At 40.3% G+C, this 20,001-nt stretch overlaps 1 pseudogene; it reads right to left on the bottom strand.

The window, feature by feature from the left end:
• Window positions 1-7,345: 7,345 nt before the first annotated feature.
• Window positions 7,346-13,963, bottom strand: LOC121522576 (annotated as a pseudogene).
• Window positions 13,964-20,001: the final 6,038 nt, after the last annotated feature.

Genomic DNA, 20,001 nt, shown 5'->3' with positions numbered 1-20,001 from the left:
TTTAATTTCAAGCTATCTATATTTTCCTTTTTTTAATTTCTGTGCTATCTTGTTGTGTAACTAAACCCTTGAGTGTCGTCTAAGCTGTTATTTCAAAAATATATTAAACATTATTCTCAAATTATGTACAAGTTGTTACTTTTTAAATCCTTAAACAATGTTTCCCCCATATTATCAATTATCAGTATTTCTGTTCATAATTTCTCTTGATATTTTTCTAAGCTTGAGTATATTATGATAAATGCCTTTTATTGGTTATTTTTATTTCAGTCTTATTTGTATTAATCTAAACCCGCCACCACCCCCCCTCATCGGAGGTCAAATAAACTTTATTCTAAACTATGTTCATTATTCAGGACCTGTCTGATGTCTTTGATTGCAAGTTAAATATATACTTTTTTTTTCTTTTAACTTTTCTCTCCTATTTTGTGACTGTTTTATTTTGGTGACTGAACCCTTGAGTTTTGTCTAAGCTGTTATTAAAAAAAAATATATGAAACATTATTTTAATAAAATGCATGTTATTTTACATTTTAAATCCTAGAACTATTTTCCCTTAATAATTACTTAGCAGTGTTTCTCTCAATAATGTCTAACCTTTTTTTTCCTAAGCTTAAGTATTTATTATGAAAAACAATGGCCATTTTATTTAATTATTATTTAATTTGGTTCAATAAAATTAAGTTATGTTACTTTTGTTCCTAAAACTATTTTTTCCAAATTATCAATTACAAGTATTTCTGCTCATAATTTCTATCGACATTTTTCTAAGCTAAAGTATTTATTACAAAAAACAGGTTCAATTTTGGTCATTTTTATTTCACTCTAACTTGTTTACATTACCCGCCACCACCCCCCCTCATCGGAGGTCAAATAAACTTTATTCTAAACTATGTTCATTTTTCAGCAGCTGTCAAGGACCTGTCAAATAAACTTTATTCTAAACTATGTTCATTATTCAGGACCTGTCTGATGTCTTTGATTGCAAGTTAAATATATACTTTTTTTTTCTTTTAACTTTTCTCTCCTATTTTGTGACTGTTTTATTTTGGTGACTGAACCCTTGAGTTTTGTCTAAGCTGTTATTAAAAAAATATATATGAAACATTATTTTAATAAAATGCATGTTATTTTACATTTTAAATCCTAGAACTATTTTCCCTTAATAATTACTTAGCAGTGTTTCTCTCCATAATGTCTAACCTTTTTTTTCCTAAGCTTAAGTATTTATTATGAAAAAAAAATGGCCATTTTATTTAATTATTATTTAATTTGGTTCAATAAAATTAAGTTATGCTACTTTTGTTCCTAAAACTATTTTTTCCAAATTATCAATTACAAGTATTTCTGCTCATAATTTGTATCGACACTTTTCTAAGCTAAAGTATTTATTACAAAAAACAGGTTCAATTTTGGTCATTTTTATTTCACTCTAACTTGTTTACTATACCCACCACCACCCCCCCTCATTGGAGGTCAAATAAACTTTATTCTAAACTATGTTCATTTTTCAGCAGCTGTCTGATGTCTTTGATTGCAACTAATATATATATTTCTCTTTTTTTATGGGGATTTCATTTGTGTAAGTAAACCTTGGATTTCTGGCGACTATATTATTCAAAATAAAAAACTTGTAATGAAAATGTATGTTTTGTTACTTTTTAAATCCCAAAACTAATTCTTCTTTCCAAACTGTTAATCAGCAGTATTAATATTTATACTTTAGAATATTTTATTCAAATAATATAATATATAGAAAATATATTTTATATTGGTGTTTTGCTAAATTTGATAAATTCTTCCAATTGGTTATGATCTAAATTCGCCACCACCACTCCTCATTGGATGACAAATAAACTTTATTCAACACTACATTTAATATTATAGGTGCTGTTTAAAATCTTTAATTATGAACTATATTTAATTGTTGCTCTTTTAATTTCTTTGCTATCTAAACTTTTGATTTTTGGCAACTCTTATTTCTAAATTATAGACAACTTTATCCTGATTAAAATGTATAAGTTTTGTTTCTTTTAAAATCCTGAAACTATTTAATGTTTTTACATTTTATAAAATTTTATTAAAATAATAATTCATACATATATTTTAGACTGGTATTTTGAAAGTTCAACTGATTTTATTTAAATCTCATATCTGATCATCTAAACCCACCACCACCCCTCATTGGAGGACAAAAAAACTTTATTTTACAATACATTTTAAATTTTAGGTGCTGTCTAATACCTCTATTTTAAAATTGTGACCAATAAATATATTATTATATACTTATATTTGGATTTTGCTTGGTTTGATCATTTTTTTTCAAAATCATAATTGTTATAATCTAACAGTTCAATTCTAAGAAATCAATTTTTCTCACTCCTATTCTGTGATTGTTTTATATGTGTAACTGAACCCTAAAGTGTCATCTACTCTGTTATTTCAAATATTTATTTCATTATTTTAAAAAAATGTACAAGTTATATTACTATTTTCCTAAAACTATTTTTCCCAAATTATCAATTACAAGTATTTCTGCTCATAATTTCTATCAACATTTTTCTAAGCTAAAGTATTTATTACAATAAACAGGTTCAATTTTGGTCATTTTTATTTCACTCTAACTTGTTTACTATACCCGCCACCACCCCCCCTCATCGGAGGTCAAATAAACTTTATTCTAAACTATGTTCATTATTCAGGATCTGTCTGATGTCTTTGATTGCAACTAATGTATATTTTTCTCCTTTTTTTTGTGGGGATTTCATTTGTGTAAGTAAACATTTGATTTGTCGCGACTATATTATTCTAAATAAAAAAAACTTGTAATGAAAATGTATGTTTTGTTACTTTTTAAATCCCAAAACTAATTCTTCTAAACTTTATTCAACACTACATTTAATATTTTAGGTGCTGTTTAAAATCTTTAATTACGAACTATATATAATTTTTGCTCTTTTAATTTCTGTGTTATCTGTTGTGTGTGTAACTAAACTCTTGATTTTTGGCAACTCTTATTTCTAAATTACAGACATCTTTATCCAGATTAAAATGTATAAGTTTTGTTTTTACATTTTGTAAAATAACACTAAAATAATGATTCATAAATATATTTTAGATTGGTATTTTGAAAGTTTAATAGAATTTATTTTAAACTCATATCTAATCATCTGAACCGAGCACCATCCCCACTCATTGAAATGAACTTTATTTTACACTACATTATATGTTTTACAATAATACCTAATATTTTGATTTCAAGAGACTTTATCTTTTTAATATTCATTCATAATTTTTTGTATTTTATTTTATGTGTGTGTGTTCTTTCTTTTGTTGTCCTTTGTGTGGTTGTGTATGTGCAAAACTAAACTGTCATGATTCATAGTTTGATTTATTTTGTTCCTGAGTTTCTCTAGTGTTTTCCTTGGTTAATTCTGTGATTTCGATGTTTCTAATTTGATTTTGTATTAAGGTTTTCAGTTTATTAGTTCTTTCCATAGCCCTTGTGTTTCTGTGTAGTTTGTGCTGTATATATTATGTTGTATCATGTTTCAGTGTTTACTTGATGACCTTTTGTGATTCTTCATTTCTTGTATTGTTCTAGTGTGTTTGTAAATCCTTGTGCCTCCCTGTGTTCAAATTTACTGTCATGATCCTGACTTTGTTTAGTTTAGTTATTCTAAACCCTCTTCTTCTATCTCCTCCTGCTCCCTTCTCTCTATATCCTCCAGCACCACTCTATCTAAATCCTCCTCTTCTTCTATCTCCTCCTGCTCCCATCCCTCTATTTCCTCCAGCACCACTCTGTCTAAATCCTCCTCTTCTTCTGTCTCCTCCTGCTCCCATCCCTCTATATCCTCCAGCACCAGTTCATCTAAATCCTCCTCTTCTTCTATCTCCTCCTGCTCCCATCTCTCTACTATATCCTCCTGCACCAGACTGTCTAAATCCTCCTCTTCTTCTATCTCTTCCTGCTCCCCTCTCTCCATTATATCCTCCTGCACCAGACTGTCGAAATCCTTCTCATCTATCTCCTCCTCTTTGGTGTTGCTCTTGGAGAGGGCTTTGACAATCTTGTCCCTCTGGTGTTCCATGCTAAGCTTGAGTCTGGAAAAGAAGCCCCTTTTCCGAGGAAATTCTTCAGATTTCTCCATTCTCTCCCTAACGACCTGCTCCTGTCTCTCCCTTCTAATCTGTTCCTGTCTATTCCTATCTTCTTGCTCCTGTCTATCTCTCTCTTGTTTCTCCCTCTCTTCCACCTCCTGTCTGGCCCTCTTCTCCTGTTCCTGCCTCTTACTTTCCTCCCCCTGCTGTCTCCTCTTTTCCTGTTTCTGTCCTCTCTTCTCTGTCCTCTCCTGGTTCTCCCTGTCTTACTTGTCCCTTGTCTCCCTCTCCTCCTGTTTCTGTCTCTGCCTGTCTTCCTGCTCCTGTCTTTCCCTCTCTTCCTGTCTCATTTCCTCCTGCCTCTCCCTTATCTGTATTCCTCTTTCTTATCTCCCTCTCCTCCTGTTCCCTAGCCTCTTTCTCCTCCTGCTCCCTTCTCTCTATATCCTCCTGCACCAGTCTGTCTACATCCTCCTCTTTTTCTATCACCTCCTGCTCCAATCCCTCTATTTCCTCCAGCACCACTCTGTCTAAATCCTCCTCTTCTTCTATCTCCTCCTGCTCCCATCTCTCTACTATATCCTCCTGCACCAGACTGTCAAAATTCTTCATCTTCTTATATCTCTTCCTGCTCTCCTCTCTCTATTATATCCTCCTGCACCAGACTGTCGAAATCCTTCTCATCTATCTCCTCCTCTTTGGTGTGGCTCTTGGAGAGGGCTTTGACAATCTTGTCCCTCTGGTGTTCCATGCTAAGCTTGAGTCTAGAAAAGAAGCCCCTTTTCCGAGGAAATTCTTCAGATTTCTCCATTCTCTCCCTAACGACCTGCTCCTGTCTCTCCCTTCTAATCTGTTCCTGTCTATCCCTATCTTCTTGCTCCTGTCTATCTCTCTCTTGTTTCTCCCTCTCTTCCACCTCCTGTCTGGCCGTCTTCTCCTGTTCCTGCCTCCTACTTTCCTCCCCCTGCTGTCTCCTCTTTTCCTGTTTCTGTCCTCTCTTCTCTGTCCTCTCCTGGTTCTCCCTGTCTTACTTGTCCCTTGTCTCCCTCTCCTCCTGTTCCTGTCTCTGCCTGTCTTCCTGCTCCTGTCTTTCCCTCTCTTCCTGTCTCATTTCCTCCTGCCTCCCCCTTATCTGTTTCCTCTTTCTTATCTCCCTCTCCTCCTGTTCCCTAGCCTCTTTCTCCTCCTGCTCCCATCCCTCTATATCCTCCAGCACCAGTTCATCTAATTCCTCCTCTTCTTCTATCTCCTCCTGCTCAAATCTCTCCACTATATCCTCCTGCACCAGACTCTCTAAATCCTCCTCTTCTTCTATCTCCTCCTGCTCCCATCCCTCTATATCCTCCAGCACCAGTCTGTCTAAATCCTCCTCTTCTTCTGTCTCCTCCTGCTCAAATCTCTCTACTATATCCTCCTGCACAAGACTGTCTAAATCCTCCTCTTCTTCTATCTCCTCCTGCTCCCATCTCTCTACTATATCCTCCTGCACCAGACTGTCGAAATCCTTCTCATCTATCTCCTCCTCTTTGGTGTGGCTCTTGGAGAGGGCTTTGACAATCTTGTCCCTCTGGTGTTCCATGCTAAGCTTGAGTCTGGAAAAGAAGCCCCTTTTCCGAGGAAATTCTTCAGATTTCTCCATTCTCTCCCTAACGACCTGCTCCTGTCTCTCCCTTCTAATCTGTTCCTGTCTATCTTTCTCTTCTTGCTCCTGTCTATCTCTCTCTTGTTTCTCCCTCTCTTCTGTCTCCTGCCTCCCCCTTATCTGTTTCTGCTTTCTTATCTCCATCTCCTCCTGTTCCCTAGCCTCTTTCTCCTCCTGTTCCCTTCTCTCTATATCCTCCTGCACCACTCTGTCTACATCCTCCTCTTCTTCTGTCTCCTCCTGCTCCCATCCCTCTATATCCTCCAGCACCAGTTCATCTAATTCCTCCTCTTCTTCTATCTCCTCCTGCTCAAATCTCTCCACTATATCCTCCTGCACCAGACTCTCTAAATCCTCCTCTTCTTCTATCTCCTCCTGCTCCCATCTCTCTACTATATCCTCCTGCACCAGACTGTCGAAATCCTTCTCATCTATCTCCTCCTCTTTGGTGTGGCTCTTGGAGAGGGCTTTGACAATCTTGTCCCTCTGGTGTTCCATGCTAAGCTTGAGTCTGGAAAAGAAGCCCCTTTTCCGAGGAAATTCTTCAGATTTCTCCATTCTCTCCCTAACGACCTGCTCCTGTCTCTCCCTTCTAATCTGTTCCTGTCTATTCCTATCTTCTTGCTCCTGTCTATCTCTCTCTTGTTTCTCCCTCTCTTCCACCTCCTGTCTGGCCCTCTTCTCCTGTTCCTGCCTCTTACTTTCCTCCCCCTGCTGTCTCCTCTTTTCCTGTTTCTGTCCTCTCTTCTCTGTCCTCTCCTGGTTCTCCCTGTCTTACTTGTCCCTTGTCTCCCTCTCCTCCTGTTTCTGTCTCTGCCTGTCTTCCTGCTCCTGTCTTTCCCTCTCTTCCTGTCTCATTTCCTCCTGCCTCCCCCTTATCTGTTTCCTCTTTCTTATCTCCCTCTCCTCCTGTTCCCTAGCCTCTTTCTCCTCCTGCTCCCTTCTCTCTATATCCTCCTGCACCAGTCTGTCTACATCCTCCTCTTTTTCTATCACCTCCTGCTCCAATCCCTCTATATCCTCCAGCACCAGTTCATCTAATTCCTCCTCTTCTTCTATCTCCTCCTGCTCAAATCTCTCCACATCCTCCTGCACCAGACTCTCTAAATCCTCCTCTTCTTCTATCTCCTCCTGCTCCCATCTCTCTACTATATCCTCCTGCACCAGACTGTCTAAATCCTCCTCTTCTTCTATCTCTTCCTGCTCCCCTCTCTCCATTATATCCTCCTGCACCAGACTGTCGAAATCCTTCTTATCTATCTCCTCCTCTTTGGTGTTGCTCTTGGAGAGGGCTTTGACAATCTTGTCCCTCTGGTGTTCCATGCTAAGCTTGAGTCTGGAAAAGAAGCCCCTTTTCCGAGGAAATTCTTCAGATTTCTCCATTCTCTCCCTAACGACCTGCTCCTGTCTCTCCCTTCTAATCTGTTCCTGTCTATTCCTATCTTCTTGCTCCTGTCTATCTCTCTCTTGTTTCTCCCTCTCTTCCACCTCCTGTCTGGCCCTCTTCTCCTGTTCCTGCCTCTTACTTTCCTCCCCCTGCTGTCTCCTCTTTTCCTGTTGCTGTCCTCTCTTCCCTGTCCTCTCCTGGTTCTCCCTGTCTTACTTGTCCCTTGTCTCCCTCTCCTCCTGTTTCTGTCTCTGCCTGTCTTCCTGCTCCTGTCTTTCCCTCTCTTCCTGTCTCATTTCCTCCTGACTCTCCCTTATCTGTTTCCTCTTTCTTATCTCCCTCTCCTCCTGTTCCCTAGCCTCTTTCTCCTCCTGCTCCCTTCTCTTTATATCCTCCTGCACCAGTCTGTCTACATCCTCCTCTTTTTCTATCACCTCCTGCTCCAATCCCTCTATTTCCTCCAGCACCACTCTGTCTAAATCCTCCTCTTCTTCTATCTCCTCCTGCTCCCATCCCTCTATATCCTCCAGCACCAGTCTGTCTAAATCCTCCTCTTCTTCTGTCTCCTCCTGCTCAAATCACTCTACTATATCCTCCAGCACCAGTCTGTCTAAATCCTCCTCTTCTTCTGTCTCCTCCTGCTCAAATCTCTCTACTATATCCTCCTGCACAAGACTGTCTAAATCCTCCTCTTCTTCTATCTCCTCCTGCTCCCATCTCTCTACTATATCCTCCTGCACCAGACTGTCGAAATCCTTCTCATCTATCTCCTCCTCTTTGGTGTGGCTCTTGGAGAGGGCTTTGACAATCTTGTCCCTCTGGTGTTCCATGCTAAGCTTGAGTCTGGAAAAGAAGCCCCTTTTCCGAGGAAATTCTTCAGATTTCTCCATTCTCTCCCTAACGACCTGCTCCTGTCTCTCCCTTCTAATCTGTTCCTGTCTATCCCTATCTTCTTGCTCCTGTCTATCTCTCTCTTGTTTCTCCCTCTCTTCCACCTCCTCTCTGGCCCTCTTCTCCTGTTCCTGCCTCTTACTTTCCTCCCCCTGCTGTCTCCTCTTTTCCTGTTTCTGTCCTCTCTTCTCTGTCCTCTCCTGGTTCTCCCTGTCTTACTTGTCCCTTGTCTCCCTCTCCTCCTGTTTCTGTCTCTGCCTGTCTTCCTGCTCCTGTCTTTCCCTCTCTTCCTGTCTCATTTCCTCCTGCCTCCCCCTTATCTGTTTCCTCTTTCTTATCTCCCTCTCCTCCTGTTCCCTAGCCTCTTTCTCCTCCTGCTCCCTTCTCTCTATATCCTCCTGCACCAGTCTGTCTACATCCTCCTCTTTTTCTATCACCTCCTGCTCCAATCCCTCTATTTCCTCCATCACCACTCTGTCTAAATCCTCCTCTTCTTCTATCTCCTCCTGCTCAAATCTCTCCACTATATCCTCCTGCACCAGACTCTCTAAATCCTCCTCTTCTTCTATCTCCTCCTGCTCCCATCTCTCTACTATATCCTCCTGCACCAGACTGTCTAAATCCTCCTCTTCTTCTATCTCCTCCTGCTCCCCTCTCTCCATTATATCCTCCTGCACCAGACTGTCGAAATCCTTCTCATCTATCTCCTCCTCTTTGGTGTTGCTCTTGGAGAGGGCTTTGACAATCTTGTCCCTCTGGTGTTCCATGCTAAGCTTGAGTCTGGAAAAGAAGCCCCTTTTCCGAGGAAATTCTTCAGATTTCTCCATTCTCTCCCTAACGACCTGCTCCTGTCTCTCCCTTCTAATCTGTTCCTGTCTATTCCTATCTTCTTGCTCCTGTCTATCTCTCTCTTGTTTCTCCCTCTCTTCCACCTCCTGTCTGGCGCTCTTCTCCTGTTCCTGCCTCTTACTTTCCTCCCCCTGCTGTCTCCTCTTTTCCTGTTTCTGTCCTCTCTTCTCTGTCCTCTCCTGGTTCTCCCTGTCTTACTTGTCCCTTGTCTCCCTCTCCTCCTGTTTCTGTCTCTGCCTGTCTTCCTGCTCCTGTCTTTCCCTCTCTTCCTGTCTCATTTCCTCCTGCCTCCCCCTTATCTGTTTCCTCTTTCTTATCTCCCTCTCCTCCTGTTCCCTAGCCTCTTTCTCCTCCTGCTCCCTTCTCTCTATATCCTCCTGCACCAGTCTGTCTACATCCTCCTCTTTTTCTATCACCTCCTGCTCCAATCCCTCTATTTCCTCCAGCACCACTCTGTCTAAATCCTCCTCTTCTTCTATCTCCTCCTGCTCCCATCCCTCTCTATCCTCCAGCACCAGTCTGTCTAAATCCTCCTCTTCTTCTGTCTCCTCCTGCTCAAATCTCTCTACTATATCCTCCAGCACCAGTCTGTCTAAATCCTCCTCTTCTTCTATCTCCTCCTGCTCCCATCTCTCTACTATATCCTCCTGCACCAGACTGTCGAAATCCTTCTCATCTATCTCCTCCTCTTTGGTGTGGCTCTTGGAGAGGGCTTTGACAATCTTGTCCCTCTGGTGTTCCATGCTAAGCTTGAGTCTGGAAAAGAAGCCCCTTTTCCGAGGAAATTCTTCAGATTTCTCCATTCTCTCCCTAACGCCCTGCTCCTGTCTCTCCCTTCTAATCTGTTCCTGTCTATCCCTATCTTCTTGCTCCTGTCTATCTCTCTCTTGTTTCTCCCTCTCTTCCACCTCCTGTCTGGCCCTCTTCTCCTGTTCCTGCCTCTTACTTTCCTCCCCCTGCTGTCTCCTCTTTTCCTGTTTCTGTCCTCTCTTCTCTGTCCTCTCCTGGTTCTCCCTGTCTTACTTGTCCCTTGTCTCCCTCTCCTCCTGTTTCTGTCTCTGCCTGTCTTCCTGCTCCTGTCTTTCCCTCTCTTCCTGTCTCATTTCCTCCTGCCTCCCCCTTATCTGTTTCCTCTTTCTTATCTCCCTCTCCTCCTGTTCCCTAGCCTCTTTCTCCTCCTGCTCCCTTCTCTCTATATCCTCCTGCACCAGTCTGTCTACATCCTCCTCTTTTTCTATCACCTCCTGCTCCAATCCCTCTATTTCCTCCAGCACCAGTCTGTCTAAATCCTCCTCTTCTTCTATCTCCTCCTGCTCCCATCCCTCTATATCCTCCAGCACCTGTCTGTCTAAATCCTCATCTTCTTCTGTCTCCTCCTGCTCAAATCTCTCTACTATATCCTCCTGCACAAGACTGTCTAAATCCTCCTCTTCTTCTATCTCCTCCTGCTCCCATCTCTCTACTATATCCTCCTGCACCAGACTGTCGAAATCCTTCTCATCTATCTCCTCCTCTTTGGTGTTGCTCTTGGAGAGGGCTTTGACAATCTTGTCCCTCTGGTGTTCCATGCTAAGCTTGAGTCTGGAAAAGAAGCCTCTTTTCCGAGGAAATTCTTCAGATTTCTCCATTCTCTCCCTAACGACCTGCTCCTGTCTCTCCCTTATAATCTGTTCCTGTCTATCCTTCTCTTCTTGCTCCTGTCTATCTCTCTCTTGTTTCTCCCTCTCTTCTGCCTCCTGCCTCCCCCTTATCTGTTTCTGCTTTCTTATCTCCATCTCCTCCTGTTCCCTAGCCTCTTTCTCCTCCTGCTCCCTTCTCTCTATATCCTCCTGCACCAGTCTGTCTACATCCTCCTCTTTTTCTATCACCTCCTGCTCCAATCCCTCTATTTCCTCCAGCACCAGTCTGTCTAAATCCTCCTCTTCTTCTATCTCCTCCTGCTCCCATCCCTCTATATCCTCCAGCACCAGTCTGTCTAAATCCTCCTCTTCTTCTGTCTCCTCCTGCTCAAATCTCTCTACTATATCCTCCTGCACAAGACTGTCTAAATCCTCCTCTTCTTCTATCTCCTCCTGCTCCCATCTCTCTACTATATCCTCCTGCACCAGACTGTCGAAATCCTTCTCATCTATCTCCTCCTCTTTGGTGTGGCTCTTGGAGAGGGCTTTGACAATCTTGTCCCTCTGGTGTTCCATGCTAAGCTTGAGTCTGGAAAAGAAGCCCCTTTTCCGAGGAAATTCTTCAGATTTCTCCATTCTCTCCCTAACGACCTGCTCCTGTCTCTCCCTTCTAATCTGTTCCTGTCTATCCTTCTCTTCTTGCTCCTGTCTATCTCTCTCTTGTTTCTCCCTCTCTTCTGCCTCCTGCCTCCCCCTTATCTGTTTCTGCTTTCTTATCTCCATCTCCTCCTGTTCCCTAGCCTCTTTCTCCCCCTGCTCCCTTCTCTCTATATCCTCCTGCACCCGTCTGTCTACATCCTCCTCTTTTTCTATCACCTCCTGCTCCAATCCCTCTATTTCCTCCAGCACCACTCTGTCTAAATCCTCCTCTTCTTCTATCTCCTCCTGCTCCCATCCCTCTATATCCTCCAGCACCAGTCTGTCTAAATCCTCCTCTTCTTCTGTCTCCTCCTGCTCAAATCTCTCTACTATATCCTCCTGCACAAGACTGTCTAAATCCTCCTCTTCTTCTATCTCCTCCTGCTCCCATCTCTCTACTATATCCTCCTGCACCAGACTGTCGAAATCCTTCTCATCTATCTCCTCCTCTTTGGTGTGGCTCTTGGAGAGGGCTTTGACAATCTTGTCCCTCTGGTGTTCCATGCTAAGCTTGAGTCTGGAAAAGAAGCCCCTTTTCCGAGGAAATTCTTCAGATTTCTCCATTCTCTCCCTAACGACCTGCTCCTGTCTCTCCCTTATAATCTGTTCCTGTCTATCCCTATCTTCTTGCTCCTGTCTATCTCTCTCTTGTTTCTCCCTCTCTTCCACCTCCTGTCTGGCCCTTTTTTCCTGTTCCTGCCTCTTACTCTCCTCCCCCTGCTGTCTCCTCTTTTCCTGTTTCTGCCTTGTCGTCTCTGTCCACTCCTGTCTCTCCCTATCTGGCTTTTCCCTTGTCACCCACTTCTCCTGTTCCTGTCTCTGCCTGTCTTCCTCCTTCTTTCTATTCCTCTCTTCCTGTCTCATTTCCTCCTTCCTCCTCCTTATCTTTTTCCTCTTTCTTATCTCCCTCTCCTCCTGTTCACTAGCCTCGCTCTCCTCCTGCTCCCATCTCTCTGTTTCCTCCTGCACCAGCCTGTCTACATGATCCTCCTCTTCTATCGCCTCCTGCCTTTGTCTGTCCCTCTCCTCCTGCTCCTGCCCATCCTCGTCTTGCTCCTGTCTATCTCTCTCTTGTTTCTCCCTCTCTTCCCCCTCCTGTCTGTCCCTCTTATCCTGTTTCCTGAAACAGGAAAAGAGAGGATAGCAGGTGGAGGAGAGTCTCTTACTCTCCTCCCCCTGCTGTTTCTGGCCTCTCTTCTCTGTCCTCTCCTGTTTCTCCCTATCTTGCTTTTCCCTTGTCTCCCTCTCCTCCTGCTCCTGCCTGTCCTTCTCTTCCTGCTCCTGTCTATCTCTCTTGTGTTTCTCCCTCTCTTCCTCCTTCTGTCTGTCCTTCCTTTCCTGTTTCCTGAAACAGGAAAAGAGGGGACAGCAGGGGGAGGAGAGTCTCTTACTCTCCTCCCCCTGCTGTTTCTGGCCTCTCTTCTCTGTCCTCTCCTGTCTCTCCCTATCTGGCTCTTCCCTTGTCTCCCTCTCCTCCTGCCTGTCCTTCTCTTCTTGCTCCTGTCTATCCCTCTCTTTTTTCTCCCTCTTTACCACCTCCTGTCTGGCCGTCTTTTCCTGTTCCTGCCTCTTACTCTCATCCCACTGCTGTCTCCTCTTTTCTTGTATCTGCCTTCTCTTCTCTGTTCTCTCCTGTCTCTCCCTATCTTGCTTTTCTCTTGTTTCCCTCTCCTCCTGCTCCTGCCTGTCCTTCTCTTCTTCCTCCCACCTCTCTCTCTCTTCCTGCTCCTCTCTCTCCATCTCTTCCAGCCACTTTATTCTCCTCTCTTTAATTCTACTCTGTTCTGACTCCACCAGCTCCTGATAGTCCCTCTCTTCCTGCTTCTGCCTCTCCCTCTCTTCCTGCTCCTCTCTCTCCCTCTCTTCCAGCCACTTTCTTCTCCTCTCTTTAATTCTACTCAGTTCTGACTCCACCAGCTCATGATACTCCCACTCTGCCAGCTCCTGCCTTTCCATCTCTTCCTGCTCCTCTCTCTTCCTCTCTTCCAGCCACTTCCTTCTCCTTTCTTTAATTCTACTCTGTTCTGACTCCACCAGCTCCTGATACTCCCACTCTGCCTGCTCCTCCCTCTTCCGCTCTTCCTGCTCCTCTCTCTCCATCTCTTCCAGCCACTTTATTCTCCTCTCTCTAATTCTACTCTGTTCTGACTCCACCAGCTTCTGATACTCCCTCTCTGCCTGCTCCTGCCTCTCCCTCTCTTCCTGCTCCTCTCTCTTCTTCTCTTCCAGCCACTTTCTTCTCCTCTCTTTAATTCTACTCAGTTCTGACTCCACCAGCTCCTGACTCACCCTCTCTTCCTGCTCCTCTCTCTCCATCTCTTCCAGCCAATTTCTTCTCCTCTCTTTAATTCTACTCTGTTCTGACTCCACCAGCTCCTGACTCTCTCTCTCTTCCTGCTCCTCTCTCTCCGTCTCTTCCAGCCAATTTCTTCTCCTCTCTTTAATTCTTCTCAGTTCTGACTCCACCAGCTCCTGAAACTCCCTCTCTTTCTGCTTCTGCCTCTCCCTCTCTTCCTGCTCCTCTCTCTCCCTTTCTTCCAGCCACTTTATTCTCCTCTCTTTAATTCTACTCAGTTCTGACTCCACCAGCTCCTGATACTCCCACTCTGCCAGCTCCTGCCTTTCCATCTCTTCCTGCTCCTCTCTCTTCCTCTCTTCCAGCCACTTCCTGCTCCTCTCTTTAATTCTACTCAGTTCTGACTCCACCAGCTCCTGATACTCCCACTCTGCCTGCTCCTCCCTCTTCCGCTCTTCCTGCTCCTCTCTCTCCATCTCTTCCAGCCACTTTATTCTCCTCTCTTTAATTCTACTCTGTTCTGACTCCACCAGCTCCTGATACTCCCTCTCTGCCTGCTCCTGCCTCTCCCTCTCTTCCTGCTCCTCTCTCTCCTTCTCTTCCATCCACTTTCTTCTCCTCTCTTTAATTCTACTCAGTTCTGACTCCACCAGCTCCTGACTCTCCCTCTCTTCCTGCTCCTGCCTCTCCCTTTCTTCCTGCTCCTCTCTCTCCCGCTTTTCCCTCTCCTCCTGCCACTTTCTACTCCTTTCTTCCTGCCTCTGCAACCTCAATTTCCTTCTACTCTTTATCCACTCTATCAGCTCCGCTCTCTCCTGCTCTTCCTGACTGTCCCCCTCCTCCTGTCTCCCCATCTCTAGCTCCTCTATCTCTCTCTCCTCCCTTTCCCGTCTCCTCTTTTCCCGTTTCCTTCTTCTCTCCTCCTGCTCTTGTGTCTGACTCTCCTCATTCTCCCTCCTCTCTCTCTCCTCCTGTTTCTTCCTTTCCTCCCTCCCGCTCCTTCGTCCCTCCATCCTCCTATCCACTCCCTCTCTTCCCTCACTCTCCTGTCTTTCTCGCTCCCTCTTCCTACTCTGCTCCATACTTACCTGTCTCTCCATCTCCTCCTTCCTCAGTTGCTCCATCTCCTCCCTCCTACTTCTTCGTGTCTCTCTACCAGTCATCTTTTGTCCTACTCTCTCTTTCTTTCTCTCTCTCACTCAACTCCAGTCACTCTTTCTATCAAGTGTCCAACACCTCACTCTCTCCTTCCTTATCGTTGCTTCTCCGTCCTGTGGTTCGTCAGCTCCGTTCGGTGGTGATTTCTCTCACTTGAGTATTCTGAAAGATAAATCCACAAGGATGTATCAGTAAAACTGTAAAACAATTTAACAAAAACATATTTTTATAACAAAATATTATAAAATATTTTTATAACCTCTGAATCATGATTTGACCTTCTCATACGGGTCTACAAAGTCAATTTTAGAGTTCTGAAGACATTTTCAGTGTACCCATATTGTATAAGCATGAAGGAAATTTAAAGAAAGTGACGTATGATAATGTTAGTTAACCTGTCAAACAGAAAACATAAAGACCTAGATGACCAGATCATACACCTTCCCTACAGTGAAACATTACAACAAAATAAAAACACAGTAAAGAGAAAAGCAGACCAATTCACAGAAAACTGAAAAACTTCACACAAACCAGACAATGAGGACCTACTCATTTAAAACGGCCATGTATGAGCACTTCTGTAATCACAACTGAATAAACAATAAAATTAGGCTAAATAAAGATAAACTACATAGTCTGGCTCAACAATTAAATACTACCAGAACACGCATGAGTCCTCATTCATTCTAAAAGAACCACATTACAGTATACAGTCACTAAAAACTATAAAGGCCTCAGGAGTTGATGGCATTCTGAATTACATTTTCAAATACACAAATATTAGATTCCAAACCTCTTAATTATCATCCACAGTTCTGGCACCTTCACTGATACTTGAAACCAAGTACTGACAAAACTCTACAGAACTAGAGACAAACATGACCCTAATAACAACCATGCAATCTGTGTTAATGGCCATCTGTGAAAAATCCTCTGTATGGTTGTTAACAACAGATCCCAACACTTAATAGGGTCCCTAACAAATCACAAATTGATTTTGTTTTTTTGTTTTATTGTTTTTTTACCAAAGTATCATAAAACACAGGACACATTTTAACCTCAACCTCCTGGCTTGTTCTTCTGCTTCATTGTTTAAAAATAAGCTTTTAAAACAAGGGTCTGTTGTGCAAACTGTTACAAAGTGGTATCAGGCAGGAAGCCTTCATAATGTACACAAACAAGTGTGCAGTAAATACTGTCAAAAACTAGACCACTTCTTCAGCCAATGGCTGGATTATTGAAAGACTGGCCTGACTCTAAGCATAAAATTCATTCATTCAAGTTAAAATTTTAGGATCCACATCTTTAATGTCCTGGCAGCAGAACTGTATTCAAAGTGATGCACAAAAAATGAGAGCAAAGTTCTCCCAATACCTTTATCATATCTTTTAGACAGTTCAGTGTAAGGAGAAATTACACAGGGCTGGGAAATTATTGAAATTTAGATTAAATCACATTATACCTGGTGAATATTCAATTCTGATTTGCTCTGAAAGTTTTATCGGTGTCCATTAACTTCTGATATATGGACATCTATGCAACTTCTCAAGTAGTTCTGGTTAAAAAAAAAAAAATCTTTACACTATTCAAAGTCAGATGAGAGTAACCGTTAGATGAGAGGAGTAACCATAGTAATGTGAAGCCGTCCCATTCTTTGAGGACACAAATACTAACGTAATGGACTTCCACGTAGTCCATTAATCCCTGATAATTGGACACCCTGTCAAGTATTAACCCTTAGATATGACCTACTGCAATTTATAAACTGCAGATGGTTCAATATTTCTTCAATCTGAAAGGTGTATAATAGCTGATTAAAACATTTTAAGAGGTGTTATGCTTGATAGCTACATCATGCAAGCACTGTTTATTTTTTTAATAGTTAACAAAAAGTCCTATTTTCCTGTTTTTTATATGTTATGCATCTAAATGATAATAATAATGTTAATATAAAATGATCATTCTCTCTAACAATTCCAATCAATTTTGCTCTATGACATAATTGCATTTGAATATTTTTGGAAGAATTCAACCCTAGTTTAATCTATTGAATATTATGTTGTTAAATTACTTCATGTTATATCACTTGTGTTGGCTGAAAATAGCTACATCAAATGAGGAACAGAAAATAATCACAATTAAATTGCAAAAGTCAAAAATATAATCACAACTAGATTATTTTTTTCCAAATCATCCAGCCCTACATATAAGTTGGAAAAAATCCTTTTTTAACTAGTTTTATACTTTTCAACTAAAGCTGTGGTTTGTTTTAATCCATCAACAGCACAAGGTAGTTGACTCCAAATCACTCTATTTATTGCATCTCCATCAAAGAACTCAGGTTTATTATCCCACTATTGTTATTTACCTAAATAATACAGACTCGTTTTCTATACAGCTAAATATATATTTCATTTTTCCTTGTATTATGAACATTCTGCTTTTCCTTACTTTATAAAGAATGAAATATCAGTGGTCTCTGTCCCATTTGGTGCTAAAGGCTATGAACATTACATGCTAAAAATCAAATTCAAACATTTTAAGGGTCAAAATATGTGATTAAAGTCAAAATCAAACATTTTAAAAGTCTAAATAGGAGATTAAAGTCTAAATCAAACATTTGAAAGGTCAAAATATGAGATTAAAGTCAAAATCAAACATTTTAAAGGTCAACATATGCAATTACATTTAAAGTTGAGTTTAAAAGTTCAGTGCATGAGATCAAATTAAAATAACACAAGTCTAAAGGCTCAAAATATGACATATAATTGGAAAGTTGTGAGTTTAAAAGGTCAAAATATAAGATTAAAGTCAAAATCGAACATTTTAGAGGTCAAAATATGAGATTAAATTCAAAATCATGAGTGTGAAATGGTCAATATATCTGATAAACATCAAAAACATGATTCTAAAAGGTCAAAATATCACAGATAAACTCAAAACTGTGAGTCTGTAAGGTCCAAATATGACCAATATACAGAAAATTGTGAGTTGAAAAGGTTAAAATATGAGATAAAAGTAAAATTCATGAGTTTAAAGGTTCAAAATATGAGCTCAAACTCAAAATAATGAGTCTAAACAGCCAAAATATGAGATTAAATTCAAAACTGTGAGTCTAAACAGTCAAAATATGAGATTAAAATCAAAATTGTGAGTCTAAACAGCCAAAATATGAGATTAAATTCAGCACTGTGAGTCTAAACAGTCAAAATATGAGATTAAAATCAAAATTGTGAGTCTGAACAGTCAAAATATGAGATTGAAATCAAAATTGTGAGTCTAAACAGTCAAAATATGAGATTAAAATCGAAATTGTGAGTCTAAACAGTCAAAATATGAGATTGAAATCAAAATTGTGAGTCTAAACAGTCAAAATATGAGATTAAAGTCAAAATTGTGAGTCTAAACAGTCAAAATATGAGATTAAAGTCAAAATTATATGTTTTTAAGGTCAAAATATGAGATAAAATTTAACATTCTGCATCTAAAAGGTCAAAACAAGTGTTCAAATTTAAAGTAAAACTCACAACTGTTAGTTTTAAAGGTTAAAGTATGTGATTGAGTTTTAAAGGTCAAACAATGAGTTAAAATTCTAAATCATGAGTCAGAAAAGGTCAAAATATATAATTACCTTCAAAATCATACTATTTAAAGGTTAAAATATGAGATAAAATTTAAGGTTGTGAGTTTCAAATGTAAAATTAAGTTAAATTTGTGAGTTTACACGGTTAAAATATGTGATTAAATTCAAAATCATGAACTTAAAAAGTAAATTTTTCCTTAAATCATGAACACTGTTTTTCCTTACTTCAGTGCCCCCCTACAAATCATCTCAAGATGCAATTTAGGCACTACACACTGAAATATCAGTGGTGTTTGACCCATTTAGTGGTAATGGCTATGTACATTTCACTCTAAAATATCTTAAATTTTTCTACAGTAGAGTGAAACCTATCATTGATGTACTACTTTAATGCTGCTGCGCTGCGGTGATAGTAATCCTTGAGTATTGTAAAAACAGGAGTGAATGAATCACAAATGTGGCTGAAAACTTTACTAGCTTCAGAAGAGAAGCCATTTTGTGATAATTTTGTGCTAACAAGCTTCCAAGTCCCACATTCAAAATGGCTGACATTTTTGTTAACATTCCAACAGCAGATCACAGCCACTTTTGGAATGTGATGTCAGAGATCAGAGCCCTTTTTGGAAAGTCCCTACTGATGTCATCAGATTTAAACAGAGCTAATTTCTTTGACATATCAATGCATTAATGTGAGAAAAACTGCAAAATATTTTATTTTAATAAGGTAAATGTAAATGCTCTTTATTTATATAGCCCTTTACAACACCCCACAGGTGGCCAAAGTCCTTTACAAAAAATCCAACAGCATTAAAAACACCGCAAAAGACAAATCCATAATACAAAATTAAAACATTTATAAATACAAATTAAAAGGATAACCACATAACGTTGTTTTTTCCTCTCTTCATTCCACATATTTCTTTAGATTTTACAGCATTAAGAAAATCTCAAACCCTAAAATTTGATTTAGAAACTTGAAAAACCAAATCTAACATTTCTCAATCACAAACTGTTTCACTTTTTAAATAAACCTAACAATATTTCTGACAACAAGGCACACAAATCTTTTTTCAAAACCAACATGATATATTTATTCACAAAAAGTAAGTAAATACATAAAATGACTGAGCTCAGCTAGCTTAAACTAGCTGTTAGCCTAGCTTGCTAGCTCAGATGACGTACCTTTGTCCAACGTCTCTTGGCACAAAAATGGCGGACGTTGATCTCAGCTTGTATTTATACCCACAGGATGGTTCTAGAATTAATCTCCACCAATCACAAGTAAGAAACCTTACGTTTTACGTCCAGTGTTGCTTGCGTAAGGCCTAATAGTTATCAGTTTCTGACCTCTTTAAATTAACTTTAAGAAACAAGAATAAAATATAAAATTATGACTTGATAAATCAATTATTATAATTATCAGAAGTATCATTTTCTTCTTTATAATTATTTATTAATGTCACTGTTTCAAACCTGTTTTGTTATTTAAACTTATATTCTCATATTTTTCCTCCCTGTCGTCCTAATCTGACCAATTTCCACAGTGTAAAACACAGCCCTGATGTTTATTTAGAAAAAAATTAAACTTCAAGGCACTTCAGACAACGCTCTTTGTTATATACGACAGAGTATTATGGTCCCACTACGAGAAAAAAAAGACTATATATATATATATATATATATATATATATATATATATATATGTATTTTTTTTTTTTACATTATGAGAATAAAGTTATAATATTAAGAGAAAAACACTCGTAATATTACGAG

Source organism: Cheilinus undulatus, linkage group 15, assembly GCF_018320785.1.
Source record: "Cheilinus undulatus linkage group 15, ASM1832078v1, whole genome shotgun sequence".
In the NCBI taxonomy this organism is placed as follows: Eukaryota; Metazoa; Chordata; class Actinopteri; order Labriformes; family Labridae; genus Cheilinus; species Cheilinus undulatus.
Note: the sequence above shows the minus strand (reverse complement) of the source record. Positions and strands in the feature narration are given on the sequence as shown.